Below are 19706 nucleotides of genomic sequence, written 5' to 3'. Positions count from 1 at the left end.
TCAGCGCCCAACTCCCAATATTCCCTGTGTGCATGTCCACATTGGCCCAGTGTCTGACTGACACATGTCTTTCATAGTCCCTGTGGGTCAGGAGTATTTGTGAATCTGTGCTTGGCGTACTGCATGGCCATCCCATGCATCATGTACTAGCAGGGGGGCTACTTCACCTCTGTCTCCATCCTCATCATCCTCACCCGGGGCATGCATGTCAATGTCAGGTGGCACTGGTACATTTCTCCGGACGCACATGTTTTGCAGCATGACACAGGCCATGGTGATCTTTGCCACCTTCTCAGGCCTATATAGGAGTGCCCCACCAGACCTGCTTAGGCAGCGGAAACGCGCCTTCAACAGGCCAAAGGTCTGCTCTATCACAACACGGGTGCGGGTGTGTACACAAATGCACTCCTCTTCATGGCTGCTCTGCGGGTTCCGCACTGGGGTAAGTTGCCACGGCCTCAAGGGGTATCCTCTGTCACCTGCAAGCAAATACAAATAGGTGTGTGTCACTCTGAGCTGGCACCTTCAGGAAGCACAGTCATGGCGGCAGCAATATGGCGTGGACATGCACATGTCCCTGTACGTATGCAAAATTGTCACCTAGATGCATTCTAAACTGTTATGAGGTGTGGTAGTCTGAATGGCGTTCAATAGATGATGCAGGGTGTAATCATGCATGCTGATGCGGATGTACTGTGGTAGTACGACAATGTTTAGCCTCCCATTCAAGCAGTTAGTTCTATGCATGGTCACACTAGCCACATTGGCCCAGTTGCCATCCTGTACAGTCATGCATTGCTTGCCATCACGAAGGTGGCCTGGTTGTGCCTCTTACTTGTTGTCATCAATATGCATTATTTGTTTAATTTGTGCCAGTGATGTGTCATGTTCCGTTTGTGAGGTTCAGGTATGGAGTGTTTAGCTCTGCATGCATTCTCCAATCACCGACAAATGCCACCCAGGTGGGGTATGCATCCCCCCACCCCTTTCCCAACCAGGTGGAGTATGCATCCCTACACATCAGTATCCCAGAGCACTGCCATGGCCCAGTTGTGCAACTCACCAAGCAGCCAGGCACGTGGTCCGGCATGTAGCTCCATGTGATGGGGTAGGGTGGAGTTTCGTAGTACCATGGCATCATGTGTTGATCCGGGATATCGGGTGCAGCAATGTGTGATGATCTTGCTGGAGTCACATGCCATCTGCACATTGATGGAGTGGTATTGCTTGCGATTGCGGTACACCGCGTCTATGGCATGGGGGACTACCAATTCAACATGGGTGCAGTCCAGGGCACAAACACAATTGGGCATGCCTGCCAGTGCATGGAAGCCTACTTTGGTGTCGGCTATCTCCTGGCCAGTCCGTGGTAGGGATATGTGGGTGCTTGCATGCTTCAGGAGGGCATCCAGCACTTGGTTCAACATGCGTGAAAAAAGTGGTTGTGAAATGCCATGCAGCTGCCCCACTGTGTGTTGATAGGTGCCTGTGGCCAGGAAGTGGAGCAAGGACACCAACTTTAGTAGCGGGGGGATGGCAGTGCGTACTTCTATGAGGCTGCCTATGTCGTTGTATATCATGTCCACTATGGTGGTGATGGTGTCCTGGTCCAACCGGTACAGGGTGTGGATCTGCTCAGGGGTTAGGTTGAATGGGCTGGGTCTGGTGCGAGGGATTGGTGGCTGCCTACGAGGCACTGCTGGCTGCGCTGGTGGTATTTGCTGGGCCTGTTTCACCCTCCTTCTCATCCTGCGTCTCCTCTGTGCTGCCTGTTGTTGCTGCTGTAGTTGTTGTTGTAGTTGGTGTTGTTGCTGTAGTTGTAGCAGTATTGGCATGTCCTCCAGCGCCATAATTGCAACAGCTAGTAGTGGCATTTTGGTGTTGGATGGGGTGTGGTGTGTGGGTGTGCTCATTTGCCCAGCCTCCATTGCCTCCTCCTGTGGGGATTGTGTGCACTTGTGGCAGTTGGCTTGTTTCCTGATTGCTGTTTGCGGGTGCTGCGCGATGCCTGTATGGCCGGCATCATGCAGCCTGTGATTACCGGCTTCGCGATGCCGGTATTTGCATGTTCGCGTGGGTTGGAATGTCCCCCTATTACTGGCATGCCGGTATTTGCTCCCCAAAGCGGCGCGTTTACGCGTCCATGCCGCTATTAGTGGCGCTGTTATTTAGGGTGCCGCTAATACCAGGTTGCCGGGTCAGAATACACCGGAGCGGTAAACAATGCCAGTATTACCATACCGGCATCGTTTTGCCTTACCGCCAAACTTGTAATGAGGCCCTTAGACTGTCTTGTTCTCTGTGGCACGAACATGGCTCTCTTTGCAATTAATAGGAGTACTTAATCACGCATCGAAAAGAGAAGATATTTTTTAAATAGGTACAATTTACCATCAGAACACTTGTATTAAGGTTTTGATGTGCACGAATACACATGCAATAAAAAGGCACATCATCCGATGGGCGGGGAGAACAGTCAGCAGTTGAGAAGTTACATCTACCCTTTATAGTCAAGCGTTAGGAAGCAAAAAATAAATCTACTTAAACTTACGAAAGACGTCTTTCTTCTCGAGTGAAAATGAAAGCTTGCATGATTTCAGTTCATTATTCAGCATCTACAAAGGGAGAAATAAATTGTCATGAATTTACATCCAGCCTATACCTTTTAAAATACATAATGGTTCATCACTTTATTTTCCTATTTATTTAATCATTGATACTTCAATAAAGTGAATCCAAATTATAACCAGAGGCAGCTATGTGGCAAGGCAGGTGGAAACTACCAGCCAGGTTACTGACCGGGAGTAGCAACAACAAAAGTGAAGCACAATGTCAATTTTCTTAGTGCAACAGCAAAATCCTCTCTCAGGTTCAATCTATAAGGGCATCCTTAAGTAAATCCTAGAGGAACATAGCTGCAACACAGCACAGACAATTCTCCTAATTGACGGCACTTACGTCAGAGTATTATGGCTCACAAAGTAAGCAGTCCAGCCATGCTGGCAATAGACAGGAGGCGACCGTTGCAGAAGAAATACATTACGAGTGAATAGCCAAAAGGCAAACATTACTGGAAGAGGTTAATGTTCGAAGCATTGAACAGGAAACCCATACACGCCTTGTGGTTTGTGGTTCATATCTTCACACCAGCCTAAGAAGTGAAGTGTGCAGGCTTACTCATTGCAGGACTAGATATACAGTGGAAGGTTTCTGGGAAGTGCATAGAGGCAAAATAGATGTGCACGGTCTAACGCAGAAAATAATCGTACCCCTTGAACATGTAAATGGTCTTGATCTTCAGTCTGCATCACATCTCCATCAAAGTGGACAGGGTATGAGACCTTTAATTTCACCACAATAAAGCAAAAAAAAAAAGAGAAAAGAGTAATCTATGTGACAAATCCCGAGATTTCATCGCTGCTCCACGATGGGGAGCCCCTTCCCCTGAGACCAAGGTGGTGGGGACGCTACCAAATAGTCCCCCGGTGGGTGGTACCCAGCGGGAGCATGTCCTGGGAGGAGACTTCCCCTCTGGGGACAAGAGAGGACATCTCGAGAGAACACGGTATGACATCCCTTACCAAACACCCTACACACCTCCATATTCCATACAACCCAAGATCCTCCTTTACCAACCCCTCTATATGTGTAGGTGCCATAGTTATACTCTACTCAGACAAAGAAGAACATTGACTATCTTAGGGAAACTTATCTAATAAATAGTGAGACAACCAAGAAGTGCAGAGTAATGAAAAACACATTGTGGAACAAAGATAAACGTTTTAGTCTTCCGCGGGGGAGTGTTCAACCAAGTAACCAGTTGTCTGACAATAAACGTGAAGGAGTAAAGAAAGGAGAAGGCGAACACGGACCGGGAAGCCGCAAAGAAGCAGTCAGCAAGGAAATGTCCTATCCTGTTGGGCAGAGCAGCCGGTGTCCAGCGCAAGAGTGGAAAGCGCAGAATGGTAGCCCGGGGAGAAACAGAGCACGGCGGGAACACGCAGAAGCAGTTCTCGGTTCGCCACGAGAAGGCAAACCTAATCCCAAAGCCAGGAAGTCACACCAGCATCAAGACTGCAGCAGAGACCAGCCTGCGGAGGTGCACACCAAGCCCTGGAAGTACCAGTCACGTACCTAAGGGAAATACAAAGGGGATGGAGGGGGTCATTAGGAACAACCAGAGACAGTCTGGGACCTACACCCACGAAATAAAGAATAATATAAGCCATCTTCTTCATGGCAGTACCTGGCAGGAGACTGAAGCAGGCCTGCCAGAATTAAACCATAGAGAAGCACGGGTCTGGGACCTGCACCTAAAAGAAAGGAGAAACAGAAGCCATCTTCCTTGTGGCAGTACTTGGCAGGAGAGTGAATCATGTCTGCCCAAGTCTAAAGTGCAGGAAGGCAATGTCTGGGACCCTCAAAGTAAAGTCAAGATAGACCAGGCGAAGGGAGTCATTCCCCTGGTGTTGTTGAACTGTGAAACCAAGTGAGAGAAAGGCCAGGGGAAGGGAGTTCACATGAAATCCAAGATATATTAAAGACTACCATGGACAATTACTACTGGTGGAGTGGCATACAGGGAATTCGGGAGATTTTCTGGAGGATGTCTACAATTTCTACATTTATGCACAGAATGATGATGTGGGGAAAACAACTCTTTTCACACAATGGTGGCTGGGATACACTTATTTCTGCTTGTTTCTTGAAGATGAAAGGTGGGCGGCACTGAGGTTTCCTCCCAATGTGCAAACTCTGGTGCTGGCATGGTAAGCATTCCATAAGTATGGGCAGAAAGAGGTGGCGTATGGCCAAAAATGGGGGTCCTTCTAGGAACTCTCTATATTAGTAGCCCTGCAAGGATGCAAGTTTTCCTGTGAAGGGTCCTGACCATTATGATTGCCTCCCCTAAAATGGCGGATATGCCGGGATCCTTAATGGTGTCACTTCCAGTTTCCCATTCAGCAACATAAAGCTCTGCACCGACTAAAACGGTCACGTCAAAACGCTTCTCGTTTCCTGCACAGCCTGTTGCCGGTCATCTTTTCTCCTGCATTTTCAGCCTTGTCCTTCCCCTGCTTTTCTGCTTTTACTCCTATATCTGTGCCACCTTCTGCTGTGGAGTGCCTTCCCTCCTGTTCCTGGGAAGCCTTGATGCTTTGTTCTGCCTGCTGCCTGACCCTGCCTCTCCTGAACATCCATTTCTACTCACCTTTGCCTATAGATATTCTGTGGTATCGTGGTGCCTGTGGATCTACTGCCTGCAACATAATCAGACATCACCCTTACACTGACAGTGTGCATGGTTTCTGCTTTTCTGACTTTTCCCAGGCACTTACTGTTCCCCATGTCACCTTGGTTCCTTTACTCTCAGCAACCAAGGTGGCTTCTAGGACAGGCTGCCCTTACCTACGAAAAGCCTCCACTAAAACAAGGTAAGAGCACCTCTGCGGTCCACCTTTAACACTGACTTGATAATGTAGGCCATGTATGTTTCAGCTGCCCTGTGAAAGAGGCATGCTAAAGAGGCAAGCAAGCAGAGTGCCTGGATGTAGGTTTTTGTGCAGCGGGAGACCAGGATTTTATGATTTGCGTTAACCAGAGCTTTCAGAGGAAATTAGGACTGCATTACTAGCATGGAACATCATACGGCCTACTACAGTAACTACTATTAGATGATTTTAATTATTTGTACACTGACATTTTATTTTGTATAAGTACACCACAAGACCCATCGACTAAGGATTACATGAATATGTTCCTAAGGTAACTCAACCTTGACAACTGCTGCTATTCAGTGCAATAAGGTAACTTCTAGACACAATAAAAGCTGTCTGCAAGACAGGAAATGTAAAATGTGCTTGTTTATTAAGTCAAACATATATTAACATGACACCCAGCCCGCTTGACTCTAGGTATGCCAGAGAGCAAGAACATTACCAACTAATCTGTAACATGCAGAGTGTGTTGATTCCTTGGGTAAAGGAAAATGTTGGTCCCCCCTGCTTGTGGGAACAGTTCAGTGCAGTAGAGTGTTGCTGAAGGCATTATGCCTACAGATATAGAAACCTCAGATATGTGATCAATAGGTTACAAATAATCCAAAAGGTGACAGCCAGACACCGTCTGAGTTTGAAAAGAAAACAGGATATCACTCCACCCCTATGATCGCTCCACTGGATCCCAATCAAACAAATGATTAATTTCAAAACTCTATCACCAACTGTGCGTTTCATGGTAGGGTCCCATATCCATCACAGGGAAAGTAATTTGGTACCAATCACCAAGAGCACTTTGAAAACTCAGCGGGTTGAGCACTCGCTGCTGTGATCCCTTTGTGATCTGCAGGTCGCAGGTTTGAATCCTGGCAAGGCCAACTCAGCCTTTCAACCTTGTGAGGTCGCTAATGAGTACCAACTTTGGTTGGGATCATTAATGTATGCAAATATGTTCTATGTACAGCGCCTAGGCGTAAGCGCTATATAAATAGAAAATCATTATCACTTCAATCCAGTAACGATACCAAGCTTCAACTGAAACACCAGAGGATATAATTCTCCTTCCTCTCAACTAAACTCTGGAACTCTCTCACCCAAACTCCTTCAAACAGAAGAAGCCATCCTGACCTTGAAGGAACAGCTACAAACATGGCTATTCAACTCACACTAGCACGAGAATTGCACCAAAACCTCAAACAACAGACACCCACTCAGGGAAGCATGCACCCCAAAGTTACACAAACACACTGTAAACCCACAGGCAATTTGCCAGCAAAGGTCTATTGGAGAATAGGCTCATTCAAGTCGGGCTTTAGACAACCTTAATGGAATGATACAAACGTTTTGCAAACATACCATGAACCTGCATGTAAATGCTCAACAAAAGACTCATTTAAAACAGACTCCTTCAGGTCGGACTCCATGCAACCAAAATAAAGTCAAACCAGCACTACCACAAACATGTAAAAGCCTGCAGTGATCAGGTCCCTGGATGGTGCCAAACTATTTATTCCCTCCGCCCCCCGAATGGTACCCCGTGTGTTTATGACCCACCTCTACATGTACCACTCGTTTGTCTATGCCCCTCTTCTCCCCTAATAAATTGACTAACTCTAAAATCTCCCATAATCTTACACTAAATACACACATATCTGCTGCACACAGGAAACATCAAGCTTATCAGCCACCAACAGAGCTTGCACAAAGTTCAATTCTTTAGCTCTATCACACCCTCCCACATCAATAGCTAACCGGGACCAGCAACACTGTAATTTAGTGGATCTAGGTCTATCCCCTCTACATAAAGACATATGCAAAGGTCACCCTCAAACCCAAAGAATTACAGCAGCAATCAGGATTTGGGTACTTAGGGCCTGTGACCCGCAGCAACAAAGGTTTCTCTGTCTCTCAATGTATCCCTCCAACATCATCATCACCCTCTTTTCTTACAGGACCACGCACAGTGAGGCCACCAAAATGGCAAGTGAGCACCATACATGATCACTGTAGACTGCTTTACACTGGCTCAGTCCCTGCTTCTGGGGACAAATCGTGTTAGTGTGACAGTGATGAATCCCTGCATTGGGGGATTTTCAGGTAGATGTTTACACAGCTAAGTCCCTGTTCTAGAGAGAATGTTTAAATCGGTGGCAGAGGCAATTTCAAAGAAACCTACAATGATTTACTAGCAACAATGAATCAGCTCTATGCCTGTCCCATAATTAAAGAGAGCACATGCGAAGCACTCGAGTATGGGAAAGGAAACCCTAAGGTTCCATAACCCAAAAATGGGGTTCCAGCTTAGCTTACTCAGAGAAGCATGAACCTGAACCGGATGCCTGCGGGCTACCGGCACGATATATAAGCATACATAAACACAAACATATACTACTCGAATAGTAGCTGAAGTTTGCAGAAGGAAAACTGACTCACCCGCCCCATGGAAAAGTGTTTCCCTGAAGGCACTCTGCTGTTCCACGTTCATAAGTCTAGTATGTCAGACCGATACTGCTTGCCCTGAAACATACACTGCCCATTTGCCAGTCATTGCTCACTTTCTCTCAGGGATTGACTCTCAATCTCCGAGCAGATTTCACCCGAGATAGGATTTTTGAGGACACTTTGAAAGTTAGGACCAATATTAGCACATTAGAATCGGTTTTCTATTTTCATTAGCAAGCAACTCATGTGAACGATCTTTCTCCATAACCTAGTAATCAAAAGTGCACTTGGGTGCCCATTCAAACTCCCCTTGTCTTGCTCTTCCCCTTAAGTACTTGGAAGCTGTCACAGGGACATTTAAAATGCTGCATCAGCGAACTAAGATTGAAGCTGTCTGCATGTTCTGCTCCTCTTACCCGCTCTCCCAGTCACACCACCGTCTTCCTTTCCTTTCTCCTCATCCTCTACAGTCATTTGGAGTAAATATTTCTAATATTAGGCAGTTTAAGAAAAAGGCTGTGGCCATTGTTTGTTGCCAGTCCACCCCTGACATTTACAATAGGTAAGGCTGCTACACCTCAACAGTAAAGCGACTGGAGGAGTGTATGGGTGAGACTGATTTGTATCACCTATTGGCAGGGTCTGGCCTAAAAGCAGAGTAGTGTAGTGTTAGAGCAGGTGAGCTTTACACAGGTTAGGCTGGGGCAATGAAATGTAATTCCTAAAACATTCCCCAGCTACAAAATTATGAGAAGGAACACAATGTTATAATGGCAAAGTGTTCTGCTAAGTATTCAGTCGTGTTGAAGCTATTGACGGTGGAAGCTTTGCTAATTTTACCACATGCATGCTCACTGTGGAGAGCTGGCAAATTGGGCTGATGCACCTTTTAAACTTTTAACTTTATAATCATTGCGAGAACGGAAAGTGTTCGCAAAGTGTTCTATAAGTGTTCAGTCGTGTTCCCGAGTGCTTTGGAGTAAAGGAAATGCAGGCAGTTGCACAGGGTGAGGCGAGACTGATCCATGAAGACGAGCGATCACGTGAAGTTCCTTATTCCACATATATGAAAGTTAGTCAACGGGCTCATAAAGATTGCCACTTGGCTCAGCTAGTTTACTAACTGGAGACCTACCAATGCTGGTAGCATCTTGAGAAGTCAAGGGAGGGTGGTTTTGGTGTTGTGAGGAGAGATCAATAGCCCTTATTACAATTATCACTGTCACTGACACTCGCAGTGTCTCTTCTTTTCGACAACAAAATGTATGTTTTTAAGGTGCACGTCCTTGCTTTGCACTTACTTGGCAAATGACCAATCTGCGATCTCCGATCAAGATATGTTGCAAGCTGTATCACTCCCTCTACCACAATCTCCTGCATCACCCCCAGAGAGTGTGCTGATGGGCATGGCCCTAAAAGCCTCTTATAACAATCAAGTAGTGGATGAGACAGTTATTGCAACGGGGGACAAACTCGTGAAACAGCAAAAATTGACAATTCTCCCCCCCCCCCTATATTGAAACCAAGTGCTCAACAAGACTTTGGATCAACGAGTGTGTTAACCCTGAACTCTATACCGAATCCAGGAACGAAATCCAAGTGGCTCTGGACTCTTCATTTTCGTCAGAATCCACATTTGCTCCCACTGGGTGATTATCTGCAGCCTTCAAACATACCATAGGCCCAGACGACTTGTCTGTTCCTGAAGCATTGGGAGAAATCAACCAAGTGCTGGCGATTCTAGTTCCACTCTATGAGTCATTAAAAAAAAGAAACTAACACCTACTTGGTGCTGCTAGAATTATTGCTATTTAAATTCGAGAAGGTGAAACTTAATGCGACTGCAAATGACTGTAAACAGAGCTTTGTTCCACAATCAACCAAAAATACTTAATTTGAGAAAATAGATCTGGCAGCTGTGATGAGGTCTGTGAAGTCTCACCAAATAGACCTGGAACCTCCCCGACAAGAGGAGCATACTAACCACCTATTGACAAAATCGGCGGTTAACTGTCCTGGCTCTTCAATATTGCTGCCTCTATGCCCATATTCTTCCCTTTCGACTATCTCAAATCCTGAGAAAGTCCCATATTAGTGCCTGACTGTTCATCAGGTCATCTGTGGACATGGTTGATTTAACTGTGGGAACTCATGATGCTGGGCCCAGGGGTGCGGGGTATGTTGACCTTAATTGGGGGTGAGGGGTCAGACCACCAGAGAAAATAATGCTTTGCCTATGACTGTTGTTCAGAGTGTACCTATGACGATAGTAACCACGATAGTACCCACGAAATCAAGAAAACTAGTTCAGAAACCTACAAATATAATTATGACGAATAAGAAAAGACAAGCATAAAAAGAAATACTGCACTTTGTTAAAGACACCTGAAGTAACAACGAAACTAAGAATAAGAGACCTACACACTAACCTAGTTGATGTTAAGTCAATCTCCAAAGGTTCATGCTCCTGTGATGATTTGGCAGTGAATCAGAATCCCTGCCACAGTAAAGAAACAATTGAGTGCTGAAGCTCAGCTTCGGCCAAGCTCTGTCCAATCCACATTAGGGGCAGGTGGGCTGATTTGGGCAGGCTCTGATCTGTTTAATAAAAAAGATCGAGTGCAGTTAAACTCCAACCTTCCACAGATTTCCTTTGGGGAAAAAGTCCTGTCAATTCCATCAAAATCTCAACATCTGTCTGGGTTGGGAATCAATGGGATGACAAAAAACTCTGAAGATCAGTTGAACGCCCCTAATATAACTTCTAGCATCGATGTAATATCTGCATGGAACGCCTTCTTCCTTACCGAAGGTGTGATACATAAAGATTCCACTCTAAGATTTAAACTGTATGTTGCCCCAACAACAGCTATATCCAATGCACCCTGAAGTATTAAAGAAATCCTCTATTACACAATTTCCTTTAAACCAACCTGTTACAAATGGAATGTGTGGCATTGATATTGCGAGGGTGCCAATGGGTCCAACTGCGTTGAATAATCTGAGTGAGGGGCACAAACAGGGGGCGAGTGAATTGTTTTAACATGCTGATTGCAACCCACCCTCAGGGGCTGTTGGTACTATCAGACAGTGTTTTACCTGATAACAAATCTATTGTACTGAATCGTTCAACTGTATTGGAAATGCTACGCTCATTCGCCTCATTGATCTCTATTAATTCAACGGATATTGATCGTGCATTGTTTGTTGATGCACAGAACTGATCGAGTGGTTCTTTACTTTATCTTGAATCCAAAATTGTTCTTCACCTCCTCTTTAAAAACCCTTAAGTGCCAAGGACGAATATGCTCGTCCTTTTTGCAAAGACCTGCAAAATAGCCTGGCACTTAAGGGGTGGAAATAGATGCAATCAGGTCCATGGGCTTTGAGCTCTCGTTATGTACTGAAACTCCTTTAGTCCAGGGAAAAAAATGCTATTGAGGAAAAATCCCTAAAGGTGGAAGCACGTTGTAGGGAGAATGAACAACTAAAATAAAACCACTATTTAGGAAATACTGGGACAGCATCAAATACACAAAATTGTCTACCCCAGACACTTGGGTTGCATATGGTAAATAAAAGCCCGAAGTTTTCACCATATCCCTAATATTGGCTCAACAGGATATCATGTATCTCTGTTTTGTTGGAACACGAGCGGTCACAATTCTTTTTAATCTAATTCAGAAGTAGGATCTCTGTTGGGTAAACACACACTTATTGTTCTACAGGAAATCTGGTTATTACAAAGCCCCGCCTTTGATGACTACTCAATCGCGTGTCAACCAGCACAAAAAGGTGCTTTGGGGAGACCATCTGTTGGATTGCTGACCTTGGTTAAAACCTCAAGTCCGATCTCTATAATCTCACCCAACTCCTTATTATTTGGCATATGGTCGACCCAAATTAACCTGGACATTATTTGGGACATTTTGATAATAAACATATATTGGCACATAGGTTTGGGGCCTTTAAGCACTTACATTGATGAAATATTCTCCCATGTGAACGGCTGACTGGTACAAAATGCGGAAGGCCAACTAATCGTTTTGGAAGATTTGAATGCTAGATGTTTGTTCAACCAATCTATGATCGAAATATCCCATTACCACTCAGTAAATAATTAATTTGGCAAAGCCTGGTTACAAAAGTTACAAGGTCTTGGGTTGGCTATGCTGAATGGTTCTGTCCATGGGGATGACCCTAGCAAATTTACATGGAATAACGGAAGGGTATATTCAACTATTGATTACATTTATGAGGGTTTACACTGTTTGATCGTTGTCTTCGCCTGTCCATTTGTGAAAACAGTTTAAGCGATCATATCTATCTCTCAACTGTTTTGTTTTTTCAATCAGCACCTCGTGAACCTCTACAAACTTACACTCCCTCGCTAACGATTAACCAGATGAGTAATCATCTTACCACTCAGGTGTAGAAGGTTAATTGGAGTGCACATCAATGTGTTCATTCAATCTCGCTAGATTGGCAATTCAAGTCTTTTGGAGAACAAAACTTAGAAAGCTCTGTTAAAACATTGACCAGCTCCGCTAATAGATCTAGTTGTCGGAGCAAAAAATCTACTAGGAAACACAGTCACTCTTTTGACTATGCCATAGTCCAACAGAAAAGGATTATGCAATCAGAGATTACAGCACTAAAAAATGGGGCTCAAGAAACATAGAACTCAAACCTTGGATGCGGACTGCAAACCAACGGACATGGTTCTAGAAGACATTTCTAAAATAACACATAATATAGAACTTCAATATGAAGACCAAGAAAACAGACATCCAGATCAGGAACCTGCTGGAAACAATCCTGGACTCAGAATTTAAAGAGGCCACGGTCAAGATATTTGGTAACCTCTTGGAAGAACCCATCGACATACGGCTTGACAAGGTTGGACTGAGACGGTTTGGTAGCTTGTGAGCTATATACCCAAAAAGAACATATACTAAAGGAGGCGAGGGCCTCTGCAGCAATCTTATATCAAGATCTTTCCAGAATCATTCTTCAAAAATGCAGAGACCTACAGGATGTGGTGGGAGCCCTTCAAACCCTGGGCATAAAATATAGATGGACTTTCCCTTTCGGATTATCATTTACCCTGGATGGCAGGCAGCAAAAAATTACGACCAGAGAGGCAGGATTTACCCTCCTGCAATTAGAAGACGACTCCACCGGCGTGGCATCGGAAAACGCCCAACTCAACGCTGCAACAAAAGGATCCAAACCTAAGTCCAGGCAATGGCAAATCAGCACACGCCCAAAAAAGAATCGCCAGGATCAATAAAGAGCAGACTGGTGATTGCGACTGAGAGGCCCAATCCTTAAACCACCATCCTAAGGGCCACGTTTGGCAAGACTCTACAGGGCACTTTATCCGGATTGATTAATTACGGATCCTTGGCTGCTGGGCACACAGCAAGACAGAGAGTGACTTTCTCTCTTTTGGAATCTATCTGTTCTCAGAAACAGATGGGGGAGCTAGGACTTACTGCACTTTATCCAGGGTTCAAAAGTGGATCGCAGCCGGGTGAGTTTGCCCCGGAACATGTTAGGAACTGTGATTCACACCTGGGAACTTATGGGAGGAGGGGTGTTTTAAGGAGAATATACCTGATGGCAGTTATGTTTAGGGACCATCAGGGGCTGGGGGGTGGGGTAATCTTGTTGGAGGGGGCAATCTCACCTACAGAGCAAATGTAAGAATGTATAATATTAGCAATGTGCCAATATCCTCTAGCCCTTTGCAGTACTTCATATACACTCAAAATTCAAGTGTTTGACATGGAATGTCAGGGGGCTTAATATGCTACAAAAACGTAGGAAGGTGGAGTTCTTCTTGAGGCGGCACCAACCGTACTTGGTGGTGCTTCAAGAAACCCATATCTGTAAAACAGACAGAAACAAACTTCGACTACGCTATTACCCTACAATACAGGCATGCGCTGCCAGAAAAACTGCAGGTGTATTAATTGCAGTTAAAGAATTTTGTGACCTTCAAATAATCTGCACTAAAACACACAGGGAGGGCAGATATGCTTTTGCGGTTCTCAGCATATTCTCTATCAAATTAACACTAGCTACAATTTATGCCCCTAACTCAGGCCAAGACGGATTCTTGCAAACACGTGTGAGCTTGCTGGAGCGTTTTAGGGATGGAGACTTATTGTTACTGGGGACTTCAATTTGACATGGGACTCTGTACGCAACAGGGGCAGGTCGACCCACTAGGCCTCCCCCTCCCCCTCGAGCGGGCTGCAACATATATTTGCAGATCTATCTCTAGTTGATACTTGGCTCGCACTGGGGGAGGAGAAAGGGTATTCCTTTTATTCACATATACATGGGTAATTCTACCGAATAGATTAAGCCTGGTGCTTCACTCCACTGCTGGGCATCATAACACAAATTAGCACACATCCAATTACCCTCTCGGATCATGCTCCAATTACATTAACACTAGATATCACAACCGCGTGTCCACAGCTTTGGTCAGCTGCAGACACCAAAAGACACAAACACCGTATGGCCCTTGAACTGGAATTGGAAGCAGAACTATCGCACTTCATGAAAAAGATGGAAACCGACACGGGCCCCAGAATGCAGAAAACACTCAGTTCAGCCCATGGTATGCTAAATCTCCATCTCACTAAGAAAGCAGAAAAAGCCCTCTTATCACTTAAACAGAGGTACTACATATAAGCTAATAAAATGGATTGGATTGCCTTCTGTCAGCTAAACTTCACCAAAGGGCCACCTCCCGGGTTTATACAACAAATTAAACTACCTTCTAGGGAGACGAGCACTGAAACTACTGGTAATCTCAAACAATTCCATACATTTTACTCCAATTTATATAAATCCGGTATGCAAGATCCTGCCACTCAAATAACATATTTGGATCTGTTGTACTCCCCAAACTCATGATGGCCATAGACAAAACTATCACGATGGATGAGGTACTACGGGTAATCCGAGAACTACCACTCAATAAATCACCTGGTCCAGACGGCCTTCCCGCTAGGTTTTACATAACATATGCTAACATCTTAGCTCCAGTTCTAACCAAGCTGTTTAATTCTTTTTTGCATACGGGACAAATATCACCTACCATGGGAAAAGCGAAAATAATTCTGTTCCCAAAACCTGGCAAAGATCCAACAATCTGTGGGTCCTACCGTCCTATCGCACTCATCAACCTAGACGCAAACATTTTCACCAAGGTGCTGGCCAACCGAATTGCAGATCTCTCACCATCATTAATACACATGGACCAAACCGGCTTTATCAAATCAAGACAAACACAAGACAATATACGTAGAGTAGGTCATATTTTGAAGAAGGCTGAGAAAAAACAGATCCCCATAGTGCCAGTTTCTATAGACGCAGAGAAGGCATTTGACTGTGTGGAAATGGTCTTTTCTTTTTCGAACACTAGAGAAAATGGGATTCGGACAAAACTATATAAAATGGATTAGGGCAAACTATCAGAATCCCTACGCAAGGCTATCAATAAATGGCAAGTTATCTTCCTTAAGTTCCCTTCATCGCGGTACTAAACAGGGATGTCCTCTCTCCCCAATGTTATATGTTATGTTCAGCGGTGTACAGCACAAAGTAATGGTTTACACCGACAATCTGCTCCTTATGGCAACAGCACCATTAAATATGATATGGGACGCCACACACGCATTTGAGAAATTTGGGGCAGCAGCGGGATTGAAAATAAACGTACATAAATCGGAGATCTTAAACCTTTCATTATCCTCAGTGGAAATTTTAGACTTGCAGGCACAGACATGTTTCGGATGGGCAAAGGAGGAAATCACATTATTAGGGGTAAGGATCACCACATCCACTAAAGGGTTATATGCAGCCAGCTATCCCCCCCGACTAAAAGATATTGAATCTAAACTTAAAAAAGGGGACCCACTCACGATCTCATGGCTGGGCAGTATCAACTCAGTGAAAATGGTGACTCTCCCTAGAACACTCTACTTATTTCAAGCACTACCTATTAAGGTACCGTTTTGCTTTTTCTGTAAAATACACAGGGCGGTCGCTACCTTTGTTTGGCAAAATTTGACCCTGCGGATAGCTCTAACTACATTAATGCTACTACCAGACAAGGGAGCGATGCGTCTTCTGGACTTCTTGACATGTTATCGGGCAGTGCAAATTAGGGTGATAAAGGAATGGTCCGCAGAGTCAGTTGAGAAGCGCTGGGTACAAATGGAACTAGCTGTGGGGGGACCTAGACTAAGGGACGCACTATGGTAACCGAAACACGATCGCCCAACCAACGTATATCTGAGCAAAATAATGCGCACAGTAGAAAACACCTGGGATGACGCAGTGAAAAAACACGGTATAACAACCGTCCCCTTGCCTTTTACACCCTTATTTTTCAATCCCCAATTTTCTCTGGCCCTAAAACCAAATGCATTTAGGGAATGGAAGGCGGCTGGGTGTGAGAAGCTGAGAGATATGTTTTCGGGGGAGGGGGAACAGTAAAACCATTTACACAATGCAAACAGGAGTTGGGACTACATGGAAAATTCAGGTTTCAATATTTCCAAGTAAGACACTAGATTTTGGTTCACCAGATTAAGGTGGTGGCCACCGGGGAATTAACATCTTTTGAGCAATATATGCTATCAAACCCAAGGAATAAGGCCCTTATCTCTAACCTATACAAAATATTTGTTCCCCTAATATGTCCTCTACAAAATACTTATCCAATTGCGTCTCCTGGTACTGGATTTGGAAATGTTCTGCTGCCTTTATAAGCATATCATTAAACTGTGGTTGATTGTCCAACGGTGAGTCTGCCATTGGTGCGTCACGGTGATCGGGAGAGGGTAGCATGTAAACGTCCTCCTCATCATAATAGTGATCTTCCCCCCTTGGGTATCCTGCTCCTCAGTGTCTGAATTTGGCTTGTAAAGGTCATATTGGACACGGTCTTGCTGAGGATTAATTAAAAGGGTGTCAGGACGTGGCCTCTTTGTTGGTGGTTTAGAGGTGGATGCGCCACTAGTGGCTGGCATATTCTGTAGGCCGTTTACTGCCTGTGCTTTCTTTTCAAAGAAATCTGCCATGAAAGACATTCTACGCATTACTCTATAAGTGTTTTCGCAGGACCATTGAGAGGAGCTTGGTACAGTAAGAGAAGTCTGTGGTATTTCTGGAGTAAGTTGCTTATGTCACACAGCACTTGCTAAAGTACCCTCTCCCATTGGGAAGCACTCTCTCTCTCTCCTTGTGAGGTGTACTACCTTTTTACTTATGGGAATGGTGACTTTTAGAGGGTTGTTGAATCTTAGAGGCTTGGTGACTCTTAGGAGTGTTTTTTCGACATTCTCCCTTTGAGGAATGTCTCTGGGACATGTTTTTGCACCAGCGGGGCTATATTAGAAGAACCGGTGCTTTTTGCCGATTTTGATGTCAGTGTGGAGTGTCGAAACTCGGCGGATGAGAGGTCTGAAGCTACATCTTCCGATGCTCAGCTTTCGGCCGTTGGATTGGACACGGCGTCCGCGTCACATTTATCGTGCAACTTTGGGGGCCTGTTGTGTGGCGATCGAGATCTTGAGTGCCCAGAGCAAAGGGAGCTTATGGACCTACCCCTTGACACTGTGTGTGGCCGTGTGGAAGATGGTGTCCATGACTTTCAGCCATGGGGTATGTGCTTGGTGTGAGTTGCACTGTGTGTGCTACTGCCGCTGGTTGTCGCCCCCATAACAACACCGCTGGCCTGTCTATTGGGGTCATGGGCTAGCACATGGGAAACGATCCGTTCCCCATCGCCCTTCATTGTCTGAAAAGATGCTGATGCTGCTGTTGCTGGATGCACCCTCCACATCCAATGCATCTTCGGCCTGCACGGCATGGTGAGCCCAACGCTTGCATTTTCGGTCCTTCAGTATTTTCAGTTTGAAGAGCTGACAAGCTCGACAATGGCCCTCGTCGTGGTCCCGTGCAAGACAAATGTTGCACACCCAGTGCTGGTATTTCCAGGGGAACTTTTTTATTTCAACTTGGGCAGAATTTAAATGGTGTTCTTTCCATAATTGGATGGAGTGGAAGCAAGGAGAAAATAGAGAGGATAAAGGGGAATATGCATTCTCTTAGAGCCCTAAGAAATGTCCACCCTTTCACTCTCCCTACTGTCTGGGCCAAGGTCCGGTGTGGCCTTCCAAGGCCGAAGGGGTGTGTCAAATCAAGGTCTTTGTCTGACGTTCATCCTTTTCACTGCCGTCGATGTTGTCGAAAGTCGGTGATTTAAAGGATAGAAAGAGTAACTAACTCTAATTAATGTTCAATCAATGGCGTTAGCAGAAATAGGAAATCTGCGATTTAGCGTCCGTCGATGATGGCGGAAAAAAACAATCTGAGGGACCTCAACGCGTGAAGGATCACGAGTACAGCGGATGTCACACTACGGACACTATTACTGGCACGCCCTGTCGACGTCCCTTTTCGTGTTTCGAAAACAACAATTGTAATACTCTGCAGCTTGCACTAGATGTCGGCCTATGCATAGCATGTGATCAAAGCATATGTACTTCAAAAGGTCTGTAACACGACCTGGCTTTACAACCTTACACCCCAAGGGTAACAATGTGGACTATGAATAATCTACGTGAGTGGTGTCGCTGCTTCTTTATGTTTCCAACCGAAAATGCAACCATTAGTGTTGCTCTAGCTGTTTCTCAAGTCCCAGCTCACCTCTACCACCTCACCTGCAAGGCAAATACACCTCTCTTACACCCACTGTCGTTTGAACAGTGTCCACAATCTTGAAAAATACACTGTATATATTTAATGTTTGTTCTAGGCAAGGTCTCTCTCCTTACCTTCTTTAGCTCGCTATCTTTCACAGAGGAGAAATATCCAAAACATATCAGTCTTTGTCCTGCCCTGTGGCAGTCCAGCACCAAAATACTAGGCAATTCTCCTCTGAACAAGAGTACGAACAGCAACCCCAGACGTGGTCCCGTTGCTCACTATTATTAGATAGGCACAGCACCACCCTGCTGATGAGGTCCAACGAGATCGAAACACGTGTCTGGGGTTGCTGTTGACTATGGTGGGAAACAGGGCAGAAAGAGTATAACAGGACTCCTCATACTCGTCCCAGTGGTTGTGAACACCTCAAAGACAGCGAAGAATATACCAAGGGACTCATCATACCCGTCCCAGTGGTTATGAATACTTTAGAGAAAGTCCAGAGTACAGAGGGACTCAGTATACCCATACCAGTGAGTGGGAATATCGTAAAGATAGTGAAAATACTTTGAAATACAATTAATTCAGCCCAGAAAGTGGTCGAAAACCAAACCAAGGCTAGAAAGCAAGAAAATGACACTGCAAGATTCCCAATGGAATAAGGGTCTAGAACCCTATCTTGAAAAAACAAGGAACTGGGTTTAAAGAAAGAAGACCCAGGAGCTGGAAGAGCCCCCTATAAGAACTAACGGAAATGGTTCATGTAATCACAAAGCACTAATTGATGATAGAATATTGAGGCTAGAGAAGCCTGTCCAGGAGAGGACATTCTCCTGGACCTCTTTTCTTTTGATATTTTGATTAGTGGTAGGGTCAGCATAGGATTGCTTTTTGGACGGAGGACAGACTGTTCATTTGGACTACTCTACTGATGGCGAGCACCCTAGTTAGTTTTGTGTTGGGTAGGGCAAACCCTTTTTATAGGGATATATATGCCTTTTTCCTTTTAGCTAAAGAAAAAGATGCCAC

At 45.0% G+C, this 19706-nt stretch overlaps 1 protein-coding gene across 16 annotated transcripts in view; it reads right to left on the bottom strand.

Annotated features, from left to right (window-relative positions):
* The window catches only part of INPP4A (inositol polyphosphate-4-phosphatase type I A), a 2396889-nt gene that overhangs the window by 1640514 nt on the left and 736669 nt on the right, over positions 1–19706 (bottom strand). For all 16 annotated transcript variants that reach the window (XM_069636670.1, XM_069636669.1, XM_069636663.1 and 13 more), the window contains one exon: positions 2552–2615. The gene's annotated coding sequence lies outside the window, so the exon portion shown is untranslated. The remainder of the gene's footprint in view (positions 1–2551; positions 2616–19706) is intronic.

Source organism: Ambystoma mexicanum, chromosome 7p, assembly GCF_040938575.1.
Source record: "Ambystoma mexicanum isolate Mex_15411 chromosome 7p, UKY_AmexF1_1, whole genome shotgun sequence".
Taxonomy (NCBI): domain Eukaryota; kingdom Metazoa; phylum Chordata; class Amphibia; order Caudata; family Ambystomatidae; genus Ambystoma; species Ambystoma mexicanum.
The sequence above is the reverse complement of the archived record's forward strand: the minus strand, read 5'-3'. Positions and strand labels throughout refer to the sequence as shown.